The sequence below is a fragment of the Coturnix japonica genome, chromosome 3 (genome assembly GCF_001577835.2).
Source record: "Coturnix japonica isolate 7356 chromosome 3, Coturnix japonica 2.1, whole genome shotgun sequence".
Classification (NCBI taxonomy): Eukaryota; Metazoa; Chordata; class Aves; order Galliformes; family Phasianidae; genus Coturnix; species Coturnix japonica.
Genome location: NC_029518.1, coordinates 41,070,675 through 41,083,673, shown reverse-complemented (window position 1 = coordinate 41,083,673; position 12,999 = coordinate 41,070,675). Strand labels below are relative to the sequence as shown.

The following is a 12,999-nucleotide window of genomic DNA, read 5'->3' as shown; positions in this document are numbered from 1 at the left end:
AAAACAACAGGCATTTTCAGACTTGAAATTGGTATCAGAGCCATGCCTAACTCCATCTCTGCTCCCTGTGGCCCCCTGCCAAGTGCAGAAGAAGTATCTTTGGAGGATCTGAAGGAAACCAGCCAAGGAGACCTTCTTAATCTCCTTCCCCGTGTACTCATCACAGAAAACTTCTCCAGGAAATGCCAGGGCTCCCAAGCCTTCCAGCATGCACACAGCTCCTAGCAGCTTGCTGAGGTCCTTGTTTTGCTCTCAGGCACTCTACATACAAGACATTACAAGACTCCAGATTTCATATGATTCAGAAATGACCCAGCATACATAGGTCCTAGCTTACTGTCATAGTAAAGTGACCAATAGGACAGCCTTCTGTTCTCCCATCTGGAAGGATATGATACCTCCTGTGAGTCTTTGTCAGCCTGGGAAGATGCCAAGGGACCTGCAAGGCTGCAAGTCTGCTAACTTTGTTCCCTGCCCTTGGTGTCACAGGTGCTCATTAAGCAGTCCCAGGAGCTGCTTTCCCAGATAATCTGTCAAATCCTTCTTTGTACTCTCAGTCCAGGCTTGTCCAGATGCTATTTCATTTCTAGCACTCAAGGCTGTGGTGTGCAAGGCATCATATGAGATGTGAGGAACTGCAGGCAGGAGCTTTTCCTCCCTGTGGTGCAGCCAGGACTGTGGGCACTGGGGCAGGAGTGTGCAGGAGATGCCTCTGCTGGCAGCATCTTTTTCTCCCCTGGGGAAAATGCAGTGGAAAGGGATTCAGTGGTGAGAAGTGCATTCTGGACCACAGATGTTTTAATTAGGAAGGATTAGTCAGATCCTGTGCTTTCTGGAAGCTACAATATTTTTGACATGAGAAAGCACAGAGGAGCCAAGTTCCTTGTAATCCTATACTGGAAAGCAATAGTGATAGGAGTTTGAAAGGATACCAGTGAGAGATGAGTCCGTCAAGTCCACAGTAACTGCTGCTACATTTCCATGCTTATTAAAGTGTTAAAAGGAGTGATCCACTAAAAAATTTCTAGCATTGCAGGTGCTCAAAGTCAATTCTTCACTCAGATTCTGTGTATGCCCAAGGTACAGTTATTCTCTTCCACAGCTGAGAGAGAAGTATAATAGTCTTGGAGGGCTCAATGTAAAGATCAGCTCAACAGTTCATGTATAAATCATTCTTCCATATAAATATCTCATAGGGTCCTAAGATCACTATATATTAAAATATGGATGGTATTCTTAGCCAAGAATGAAATCCCAAGAAGCTTTATGGGCTTTGTGTGTGCTTAAGAAATAATGAATTCCCAGGGAAAGGAGCATGGCTTTTTATTGTGTGTGATATTGAAAGTGCATCTACACTTATATAAAACCAGAAGATGCAAACTGGCATTTGACTTACAAGGACAGGCTCTCCCATTGGATCACAGTTTTGGCCCTGGCAGGGCTCAGGCTGACATTCATGAGGATGGTTTTAAGGAAACCTTTGCTCATATCAGCATGAAAGGAAACCATGTTTTGAACACCTGTGGAGACAGAGACACTTCCAGACCAGCAAAATGAAAGCCTGAAAGAAGAATCATATAGCACAATGTGGGACTTGTAATTGGAACAAGTTCAGTGTGGGGACCTGTGGTCAGTGCCCTGTCTGTCAGTACCCTGGCACTGATGATTTCTGGACATCTACTAAGAGTCTGGAGTTTGCTAAAAGCAGTTGTGAAGTCCAGGAGATAGTTGTGAGCATGGGGGCAATGTAGTAGTGTCAATGAATGTCAAGGAGCAAGTATCATGCCTAAAGCCCAGTCCCTGCTACTAGTCCTGTGGGGCTGAGCTCACCCACCACTTCTATGCCTGCTCTCTCCAGCTAAACAAATTTGGTTTTACTGTCCTTACATTCACAATGCATGATAAAGGTGCTGCAGTGGAAATACCAAGTTATGACCTGAAACAGTGATTGAGCACCTGGTGGGAAGGCAGGGCCAAACCAGGGGAGCTCAGGTGCATGCAATGTCCCTGAATGACCAGAAGGGGTGGGGCCAAGATCCATCTCTTCCCAGACCTCATTTAAGGGTTCGTGGTGGAGATAAGGGTATCTTGCTAGGGGTTTCTGTCTACCTGAGGCCTTCCAATGGTAAGCAGTTTTTCCTTATTTATTTTTGTGTTTATGGTTCCTGCATCTGTGCTTATTCTTATTTGCTGCAGCCTAGGATTGCTCCACCCTGCTATTATAGCTGTACTTTCCGTCACATTACACCATTACAGATATCATAGAAAGTCCTTGAGCTTGAAGGTGTACTTGTTTAAGAAGCTGATGAAGAACCCCTCATGCCATTTAGGGGCTGCCAATATTATATTTTACATGGTTACCAACATCATGAATGGCATTTGCATATAAGAAAGTTGGTTTTGCAGAAGGAGTTGCTGAGAGGGATGACTTCTCCAAGTACTATCTGGTTTGTTTTGTACCCTCTTGCTTGACTGTTATGCTCACCAGGCACATGCAGTAGGTAACCTGTTTTCCATCTCCTGCAGAACTGATAAAGTGATAGGAGCTGTTTACTCACCTCCATCCTGAGCTGGAGTCTCATCTGTGTGACAGGCAGCGTATGTGAGCTGAGGGAGCTGTCCTTTGGTATAGCGTGGCCTCAAGATCTGAAGTGCACTAGCAAAATCACATTCCATTTGTCTCTTCTTCTCCCCTTAGGAAATGGGTCTTCACCTTCCATTCTTTTTTCTTAAAATAAGTGCCAAAATCTATAGTGCACATCAAGACTTAACAGGAAAGTAGTGTGAGGGGTTTGTTTGTTTGTTTCCTGGAAAGCTGTGCCAAATATTTTTTTAATAGAGTAAAGGAAAAGGTCATTCTCCAGTTCTCTGTATGAACATGACGTGGACAACTCAATCTTTAGTGATAATGTATAACAGCTTTTCTTCCCTGGTTAGCAAGGATGGAGCAGGAGCTACCTCTTACACATGATAAGGTTCATTCTAGCTCCCTGCTGCAGGGAAGACACCAAGGACCAAATGCAGGCATGCTGCAACCCACCAGCATCCTCATGAACCTTGGCAATTTCTTGCTTGGTCCTTCAGGTGCCTTCTGAGCCTTCTCAGGGATACCTGGGCTTCCTGCTGGCCTGGGTGGAATTGGTCACTGGTAGCTCTGAGCTTGCATTATTTAGTTCAATAGTGATTGTGGCTGCCTGTGTGTATCAAGTATTTTTAATAAACTGTTTTTTTGGAGGAAGAGCTACAAGACTGTGTCAGCATGCACATGCAGTGAAACTATTCAGAGCTCAGGGAGGGCAATACAAAGGTCTTGTTGAGGGTAGGCAGGGAATAGGAGAAAGACTCTGTCTCTTGGAGCCATTACCAGTTAAGAGCCAAGGTGAAAGTAGCTCCCTGTGTAAGGCATGCATGTGAGTGCAAGTTGGTGAGGAGTAAGATGCTGAAGCTGTTTGGTTTTCTGCACGTGTTCTGCTGCAGCAACCTCTTCTCTGTACCTCACCCCTTATCTCATCTGGTGTCAGTGGATTTCCAAAGCCATGTTTTTAGTAAGCATATAGTGTTTAAGATCCAGATCACAATATCTGTTACTGTTTAGGCTGTTATTGTTAATGATTCTTTAATAGTGCATCTGACATTCTTTCAGTTGTGAGAACTGGAGCTTTGTTATTTCCTTACTTAGGATGTTTATGTGAACATCAAACTTACTGCCTTGTGGTCTATTTCAGGAGTATAAATAAATATTAGTAATCAATATCAAGCAAGTGCTAGGCACAGAGCAATGCTTGGCTTGTTGAGGTGTTACACAAACATATAACAGAACAATTCTCTAAACTCTTTCAAGTCTACGATCAAAGCAAAAGAGAAGAAAGAACAAGAACATACAGAGTGTTAGGGAACAACAATAATGTATCAAAACTTTCCTTTAATAATTGTTTGCTTTGATTCTTTAGAGTTTGTGGACATAATTCTGAATGAAATAAGCTGTGTTGGGTCAGAGAAGGCTGCTGGGCTTGTCCTTGACTCTGCATTGCCATTGCAGACCTGGAAAAATAAGGTTGTTCAGGTAAATGCCTGCTTAGTTGTCTTTGAATGTCTGTGTGGTAATGGCTGTTCATGCAAGTGTTAGTGCATGTTCAATCTGCCTTTTATATCTACTGCACCGTATCTCAGACATCAATACCAGGGGGATCTCAGATCCCAGCCTTAGCACCTGGCAATTGCCCCTGACCTGACTGAATGCAGCAGAGCCAGAGTTCAACCTAGTTAGTTTTATCTGTGCTGCGTATCACACTGAGATAATGGTGGCATAAAAAGCTCGAAGAGGAATGTTGTTCTGTTACTTATTCATGTAGGTGCTATGAACAACATCATCAACCTGCTCTCCTTCCTTCCATCCATGCCAAGCTGGGATTAGTGGGACACCTTGCACCCATATTTTATCTCGCGTATTTTGATCAGGGAAACAAAATAAGAGAGACTGTGTCTCCTTTAGTTACTTCACTTTATTGAAAAATAAAACTGCACTGTACCTTGTGCATGAATAGAGAGATGCAGGTGTGCCTTTCTGTCTGCATGCACATCAGTGGCTCTTAGAGTGAAAGTCTAGCTTTTATCCTGTCATAGTTTTCCATTACATGCCCGAAGTTAATAGAGCTGTTTCAAAACAACCATATTGTTCCTTACCTTCAGCTATGAGTAACACTTAAACATATTGTAAGATGATCAGTCTACACACCTGAGGCCAAATGCTTCTTTCTGTGATAATTCTGAGTGCTGATGGGGCTCAACACAAATGTTTTTTAAAGAATGAACACTGTTGCAGGACAGTGTAGAAGCACTCAAGTGCAAAATGTCACACATAGCTAACAGCTCAAGTACAAGAGGACTTACTACATTCTTCTTTCTAGGCCTGAGCACCTGATTAACAAAGAAATTCTCTCCAAAAAGCTTGATACAGGGTCTGAGTTCTTGTGGGTTTGGCAGGGGCTTTCAGTTGTTTCCCAGTACCAAGATAGCTTGGATACTTGCAGCAACAGGAGCGCATGGCTCAATTGAGGCAATCCCCATTGATTGTACGAACCTCTGTAATTAGTAAGCCAGTGCAGTTCAAAGAGACTGGGAAAAGTGCTGGTTTTCTGTGGGGGTCAGCAATGGGTCCTCCTCATCATTCACCACACAGCACTACACTGCCTGGGTAACATCCTAGCAAATGGGCACCTGCCCCAACCTTCAGCCTTGTCACCTGGTGGCAAACTGGCAAAGGGCTGGTGCCTGGCTTCTGCCCCTGAGGGGAACATCACACACAACTACCCCCTGAAAGTGAGACACTGTCTTAGATCAGAAACTCTGGCCATGCATTTACAGAGCATTATCTCAGTTATTCCAGCACTTCCAGTGACCACTTTGTGGCTGCCCAACACTTGCCAGCATGTGCTTGCCTTGTAGTGTGTTAGTGCTCAGCTCCTTATTTCAAAGTCCCTCTGTATTATCCCGGTGGTGATGTCAGCACCCTCCTCTCTCTTTTTCCTTCCTCTCCCTAGCCCTGAAGCAAGGCAGCATCTAGAGTATAGACAGCTGGAGGCAGGAGACCATGTCTGTCCCACAGCTTCAGAGGTAAGTGACAGGTTAAGACAACAAGGATAGTTGAGTCCAAAGTCTCATGGCTCTACAAGTATTACACTAGTCCTTACCAAGACCTGACTTATGGGCAGGAGATGACAGTGAGCAGGATGGGATGACTATAACTTGGTTGAAGGCCTGTAGACCTTAGTAGTCAGCTTCAGAGCTATATGAATGAGCAGATACACTTGGTCATACAGAAATCATCTGCATACACAAAATAGACACAAACACAGCCATATATATTTGTCTGCATACATAAAATAGATGCATTCACGCACATATATGTCTATGTTTGTGCATGTAGGAAAGATCCACTTCTCATGATGGCAAATCTGCCTCTAAGTCATCCTTATTCTTAAAGCACTTGCTGTCTCCTATGGGATGCTGTTTAAGGATAGGCATGCAGAGACTTTGGCACGGATTGTATTATCTATTAAGAGGGTGAACGTTATTTTTCCAGGCTGTAGGTTGAGGTGGCTGGCTGGGTTTTCCTCCTTCAGTGGAAGAACACTGAAATATTCAGAGGTTTCATATGAAGTATAAGCATGCCAATTCTGCTAACTTGCAAAGTCATTACCATAGCATCAGCCTGAAAATACATTTGTCCAGAGGTGAATTTTTCCCCTAATGAAATAAACAGAAATATAAGTGCTGTGCCTTTGCCTTCTCCTGTAGAAGGGCTGCTCAGAGAGCCCAACAAAGACAGAAGTCTGATGTGTCCTTAGAAGAGCTCAAGGGGACAAGCACAAGACTTAGCCAAAAGCTGCTAGCTGTTTGGGTTTACTTTCAATGAGTGTAAACCTGCCAGAGGCTTAAAAGAAATAGCAACATCCTGGGAACCATGGCTTTAGTCCAACTTTTCCATTCTCTTTGCTCTCATCTCTACTGTATCAAACAGACAGCTTTTGCCTCTTCCTGCAAGTTTCCATCATGATGGGTAGGAGATGGCAGCCAGCTTCTTGATTCAAACAACAGGTAAAGGCTTCCAGCTGTGCTCCTGATTGCTGTGCACTGACATCAGTTTTTCTGATTAAATTATCCATTCCCTGCAGCTAACCAACCGGTAAAATGCCTTCCCTTAATTCGTGTTTTCTCTATGAGTCAGGGAAGAGTTTGTTGTTGGTAACAATGGAACATAACAAACTCATGTTCTGTCTTAGGTAAGTCAGGATGTTACAGACCAGTTGTCAGGGATGTTTCTAATATATTTGATGATGTTCCAAATCTTCAGCTGTCCTGGTGTTAAAAGGTGGGAACAAAAGCCACTTTAGAAAACATATTTAATGTGTTACCTGCAGATGCTGGATACAGAAATGAAATCACCATTGTGGTCATTGCAGCATAAGTCTCTAAAGATCTAAGGAGGTAGAGGAAAAATAAGTTGAAAGGTGTTGTGGAGAACCAATGTGCACCCTATTACAGTTTACCTGGAAGGGCCTTACAAAGCTCTCAGTAGGCACTGCAATAGATGCAGAAGGCTATAGAGATCTTCAGGAACAGCAGACATATGCAACTAAGGCACATGTTGAATGCAGGTAAATTGTAAGGTGGAAGTTGGTTGAAAAGCTGATGATCTGAATGCAACAGGTGCACTTTATTTATATGAGGGGGGATAGGTGTGGTAGGCTTGTAACAGGGCTTCAGAGTGCTGTATCATGATTTCTTTATGTTCTTGCTGATGTTGCTGAATACAGCACCTGAGGATGTATGTAATAAGAAAAGTCTCATTCCAACATCTTGGAAATTACTGGGAACTCATTCTGGGATTTACTGAAAAACACCTGAAAGACGATGCAATTGCTGGTGACAGACAGCCTCAGTACACAAGGGGTAAGTCCAGTTTAATGAACTTAATCTCCCTGTATGACAAGGTTACCCAGGTTGACCAAGGGAAGCCAGTTGATGTTAACTTTTTGGATTTCAGCAGTGTTTTCAAAGCTGTTCTCACAGCATTCTTTTGGACAAATTGTCTGGTATGTAGCTAGGCTGAAACATAACAGGATAGGTGAATAATTGTCTGATGGGCCATGCTCAAAGGGTCACAGTAAATGGCATTACATCCAGCTGGTGGGTGGTTGCTAGTGGTGTTCTTTAGGGCTTCATTTCAAGGCTAGTTCTCTTCAACGTTGTCATCAATCCCTCTAGGGTAGGGAGCCTCACAAAGAGATCTTGACAAACTGTGGGGCTTGGGTAGTCACTAATAGCATAAAGTTTAACCAGAGCAAGTTCTGGATTCTGCAGCTTCCTCACAGGAAGCAGAAGGGCAGAGCTGAGCTTTGCTCTCTGTGACAATAACAGGGCCAGAGACAACAGCATGGAGCTGTGTCAGGGTAGGGGCAGCTGGGGATGAGGGTGGTGGGCATAGAACGGGCTGACCAGGGCACTGGTCATGATCCTGGACTGCCAGAGTTCAAGGAGCATTTGGACAATGTTCTCAGACATAGGGTTTGAATTTTGGGTGGTCTTATGTGGAGCCAGAGGTTGGACTTGATGATCCTTGTGGGTCTCTTCCAATTTGATTCTGGCATTGACTTATAAACAAGTTCACTGTACAACTGACACACATTTGTGTTCAAATGTTTAAATTAAAGTTCACTTTTTACCCTTAAACATATATTAATTTGTGACCACTGTAATAAAATCTTAGAAACACGTTCTTAAGTTCAGTGCCTGCCGAAGCTTCTGGCCAGATTTCAGACAACCCAATAAAAAAATGTTATTGGCCAAATGTTAATGATGAACCATATTCTGTTCATAGATAATGTTTCAGAAAAAGCAGGTCCTGTTTGCTACCTTGAAAGGAGAAACCCCTAGCAACCCTGTTGCTTTTTGACTTCGTCTCCTTGCCGCAGTGTCTCTGGAGAGGACATCATCTCTGCACAAGTGCCACGTTTTCAGTGCTAGACGTAAGTAACCTCATAAGCTTTTTTGAGACTTATGCTTTGAAGCAACAGAATTTATTTATTTATTTATTTGCAACCATTCTATCCAAAATGTTCAGACAATTCCTATACAGTAAAAATGAAGCATAAAAATTTCACTGTACCGAGAGGAAAACTAATAAAACAGATCTTGCTGAGCAGGAGCCAAACTAAATGTGTTTAACACTCTTCAGGAACCTGCCCTACTTCAGCTCCTGTTGCCCAAACCACAGAGCAGTAGTGGGCTTGCCAAAAGCCCAAGTGCTTATTCTGACATCCTGGTGATTCCAAGTGGCTCCATCCTTTCAGATGGTAGCCAGCACCACTGGCTTTTCTGTGACAGAGACTGGGGCTGCCCCCATCATGCAGCTAGTGCATGTAGAACACCACATCTGTACATCCACAGGCTCATGCTCTTTGTTTCCAAAATCCCTTGTGTACATTTTTTGGCCAGTTTCTTTGCTTGACTATTGTCTTTCCAGGTCTTCTTACCCCTTCAAATAAAAATAAAAAAGACATAAAGAAGAGGTTGCTGTAGAATTTAATGTTTAAGATGAAGAGTGTGAGGACTGAAGTTACCTTTCCAGGTGTTTCCATCATTGTAAAGTGAATAGGGGACTCAGGACCTGTTGCACAGCTGCAGCTCTGCTGAGGCCCCACTCACCTGCTGCTGTACTTTGTCTTTACAGTCACTGCCATTAATCTGAACCATGTGGCAGCTGCCATCTTTTAACAGCCACATATTTTCCACATATTTCCTACTCGTTGCATTGCTTTGTTCCGATGTCTTTGAGAGAACATCTGCCCCGAGGATTCCCCTTTTTATAACCTCTTTAAAATATGTCACCATCTGCTCTTTCTTAAAATCTCTTCCTTGATCCCATCACCAGTACCTGGCCCCTCAGTGACCTCCCATTTCTTAGGCAATGAGATTGAGGAGGGACATTCATTCCTTTGCTTTGCATAATACAGCATTCTGTATTATGTTATGGTCAAGTGGCTTGCTCAGTCTATAGCAGAGAAGCACCTCTGCTTTACAGAGAGATGCCTCTTGGCTGCTGAAGGCCTTCTGCTTCTCGGTACTGATTTTCTTAATGCTCCCTTACAGCTGCCCTTACTTATATCTGCCTGACATCCAGCTATTCCTTGAACAAAAACATCACTTTGGGTTTTCTCATATGGATGAAAAATACGATTGCACAGATGTAAAGGCATTTAATCTTATCTTGTTTTCCATACAACCATATAATATCCCAAGCTGGAAGGGGTATTCCATGAGGATCACAGAGCCCTGACAGTAGGGATGGTTTTTTGCTTCAAGGCAGATTATTTGAAAAGTAATTTGGGTTTCAAATAAGGGTCTGAGCAAAAGAAATTTGTATATTGTCAGGTCCAGTTGAATGGAAAGCAGAACTGAAGTAATTGTAAGTGAAGGTAAAGTACCTCTAGTACTTGGGACAGTGTTTAAAGCCAGTATGTTGATGATGCAATATATACTCATCAAAAGTCGCTTTGTAATTGATTTTGTTTCTCTCCTTCAGGCTGAGCAGCTTTCTACTGATTGCCAAGCATGGCTCTGAGCATGTGGAGAATGCCTGATGTGAGTGGTGTTCCCTTGGGGTCTGTATTGAGGCCAGCCCTGTTTAAGATCTTTGCTGATGATCTGGACAAGGGGGTTGAATGCACCCTCAGTAACTCTGCAGATGGTACCAAGCTGGGAAGGAGGAAGTATTGATCAGTACTAGATTTTGTGCTGCTTGCATTCCTGGGGCAGGGACCACCCATTTGATTTTGCATAAAGCACAGAGCTGCTGTAGCCATTGCACTGGGAATTTTGACTAATTCTGCAGACAGGGGCCCATATATATGCACTGGTTGGCAATCCACTTTGCACTGCTGTTTGTTCAGAGCAGCTCATGTCAGTTCACAGCAGCTGTGAGGGTGTAACTGTGGGTTACATCTGTAAGCACATCATCTCCCCACCAGGAGAAGGTAAATCTGTACCTACCTCCAATGAGGGAACCTTGAAGGGAAAAAAAACAACTTATGAGAGTGATCTTACTGCCTTTCTAGCTCAACTTTAACAAAAGTTCTGCTTCTGGGATCCTCAGCCTCGTGGCTGAGCAAAGCTGGAGCCATCTGTGCAGATACTTTTACCATCAGAGGTGCAGATGCTGTTACGGTGCAGCATCCTAAAGGGCCAAGGGGGGCCTGAAAATGGAATCTGTGTGATTAAAATAAGAAAACAGACTCTCTTTTTCTTTTCTTTCCTTTCCCCCCCCCCCTCCTTTTTCTTTTCCCCCCCATTTGCCTTCAATCTATTAAAACATTTGTGGATCTTCCTGGAGATTTACCAGCGTTAATTCCAGTGAGACTAATCCTCATCATTTTATTCTGTATCCAATTAAACCTAACACCACTGCCCTCATCGCTAACATATGTTAAACAGAGCTAAATTCATCATCTTATTGCAAATTACATACAATTTGGCCTTTGTTTTTCTTCTGTGGGCACTGATATTTGCTTTCTACTCTGAATTTGTCATTAGTAAACTAGAACTTACCCAGTGAGAGCCGTTAAGTGCATGTATAAAGTAATCAGTCAGAAAATGTTACCAAAGAATGTCAGCAGGTGGGTCCCAGGGATATTACAGAGAGCTACAACCATCTCTAAAATGGAGGGGGAAATTGCAGTTCTCACCACTGTTCACTGCTTAACCTGGCTTCTAAAAACACTGGCAAACAGAAACTCAGCACTGCCAACTTTTGCAATTGTATCATGAGTTGCTGATTCTAAGTATTTAATGAAGTTCCCCAGTCCTGCAAGCATCTGGATTAGATGAAGATCTCAACTTTCATTTTGTATAAAAGCCCTGTGAGTCAAATGCACGTGGTTAGAAAAGTTGGAGCATGCATGAATGTCATTTCACCCAGTTTTACTGTCTGCAATTCAGTCATCTGCTCCAAACCAGTAGGTCACCTGTCCTAACAGTGGGGAGAGTGACAAGTGAAGGTAGTTGCACGCCCCTGCCAGCAGCCCAGTATTACCTCTCCTATCACCAGGTGGTCAGAGGTTCTGGCTGTGCAACAGAACACATCAGCTACCTGGCAGAAAGCTGAGGGCTATGAAGGTAGTAAAGCTGGTCCCACTGTTGCCAGGTGATATAAAAACAGATGACTACACACAGTGATGTGGCAGATTTCACTTAATTTTAGTGCCACATCAATAGTGGAGCTGGAGGATGTGACATTCAAAGACTTCCTCCAGTTTTAGTCTAGAGATGACATGACACCCTCACCCCGAAAGACAGTAGATTTCCAGTGAGTGGTTACATACACTCTTATCCAGAGAGCATTCACAGCATGCTCCTAAGGCAGTGAGGGGAGCTGGCAGAGAGCCTTCACTTGCAGAGGCAAGAATTGTGCCCCAGGTGTGGGTACATGCTCTGTTCTGGATTTTAATACTCCCCTTTTGATGGCACTTTCTTACAGCAGCTGTGAAATGTCACAATGCTTCGAAAGATCTCTTAAGAAATCCAGCATCCTCTCCTCTCTTCTCCTGGATCTTGGAAGAGAAGAGCAGCTGCTGTAAATGTAAGATGCCAGAAGGGAAAATAACCACACAGAAATACAGTGTGAAACTCCACAACAGGAGTTATGGCTCTTTGGATACATGGGGACCTCAGGAGGCAGACACAGCTGCAGACCACGTTTATCAGAAGCCTGGCATATATTGTACCTATAATCACTAAATATTTAATTTTGTGTCATTTGCCTCATATTGTTACAAAAAAAAAAAAATAGTCTATGCAAGAAGACTGTGTAGGTGTCCGGGTCTCACTGCTGACTGTGGTAAAAGTGCAGATAAAACATCTAATTCTGTTCATGTCACGAGGAACCCAGCATTAGTTTCTTTCCACCTCAAATGCTGGGCACAAGATACTGCAGCTATAAAAGTCTATTTGGGTTCAAGACGTAGCTTTGTAAGGTGGTAAACCATAAACACACCAAGAGCTAATATAAATAATACACTCCTTTCTGGCTCAGACAGAAGCTGCTGGAGAATGGAGAAGCATCCCTTTGCATCCAGTATCAGCAGTGGTAGGGCAAAACTAGCCCCCAGAGGAATGAGTGCTTTGTTCCACTGTGTGAAGAAGAGCAATCTTAAGCTTGGATTTTAGACACTTTTAGAATACAAACATAAATAGGAATTATATCCAAAGCATATTTCGCACCTTGCAGTGACAGAATGTGCCCAGAATTGTTCTTTCCACTCATTAGTCCCTGCTTCCAACAGAATGATTCAACTTCTCACATGGTTCAGAGCTTTTACCTTTCAGGGTTTATTTTACATCCACGTGCTTGCGGAGATGAATAAGTCTTTTGGCCACAGGGCCACATGAAGAATTTAAAACAAAATCACGTGGAAAATAAATTGCAAAGAAACATAGTAATAA

General features: G+C 43.2%; 1 long non-coding RNA gene across 1 annotated transcript; it reads left to right on the top strand.

The window, feature by feature from the left end:
• The first annotated feature begins 2,094 nt into the window (after nucleotides 1-2,094).
• LOC107311504 lies at nucleotides 2,095-10,790 on the top strand. The gene is made up of 6 exons (XR_001554100.2): nucleotides 2,095-2,125; nucleotides 3,951-4,063; nucleotides 5,541-5,613; nucleotides 7,317-7,452; nucleotides 8,393-8,528; nucleotides 10,085-10,790. It is a non-coding gene; the product is annotated as an uncharacterized LOC107311504 (long non-coding RNA).
• The last annotated feature ends 2,209 nt before the right edge of the window (nucleotides 10,791-12,999 follow it).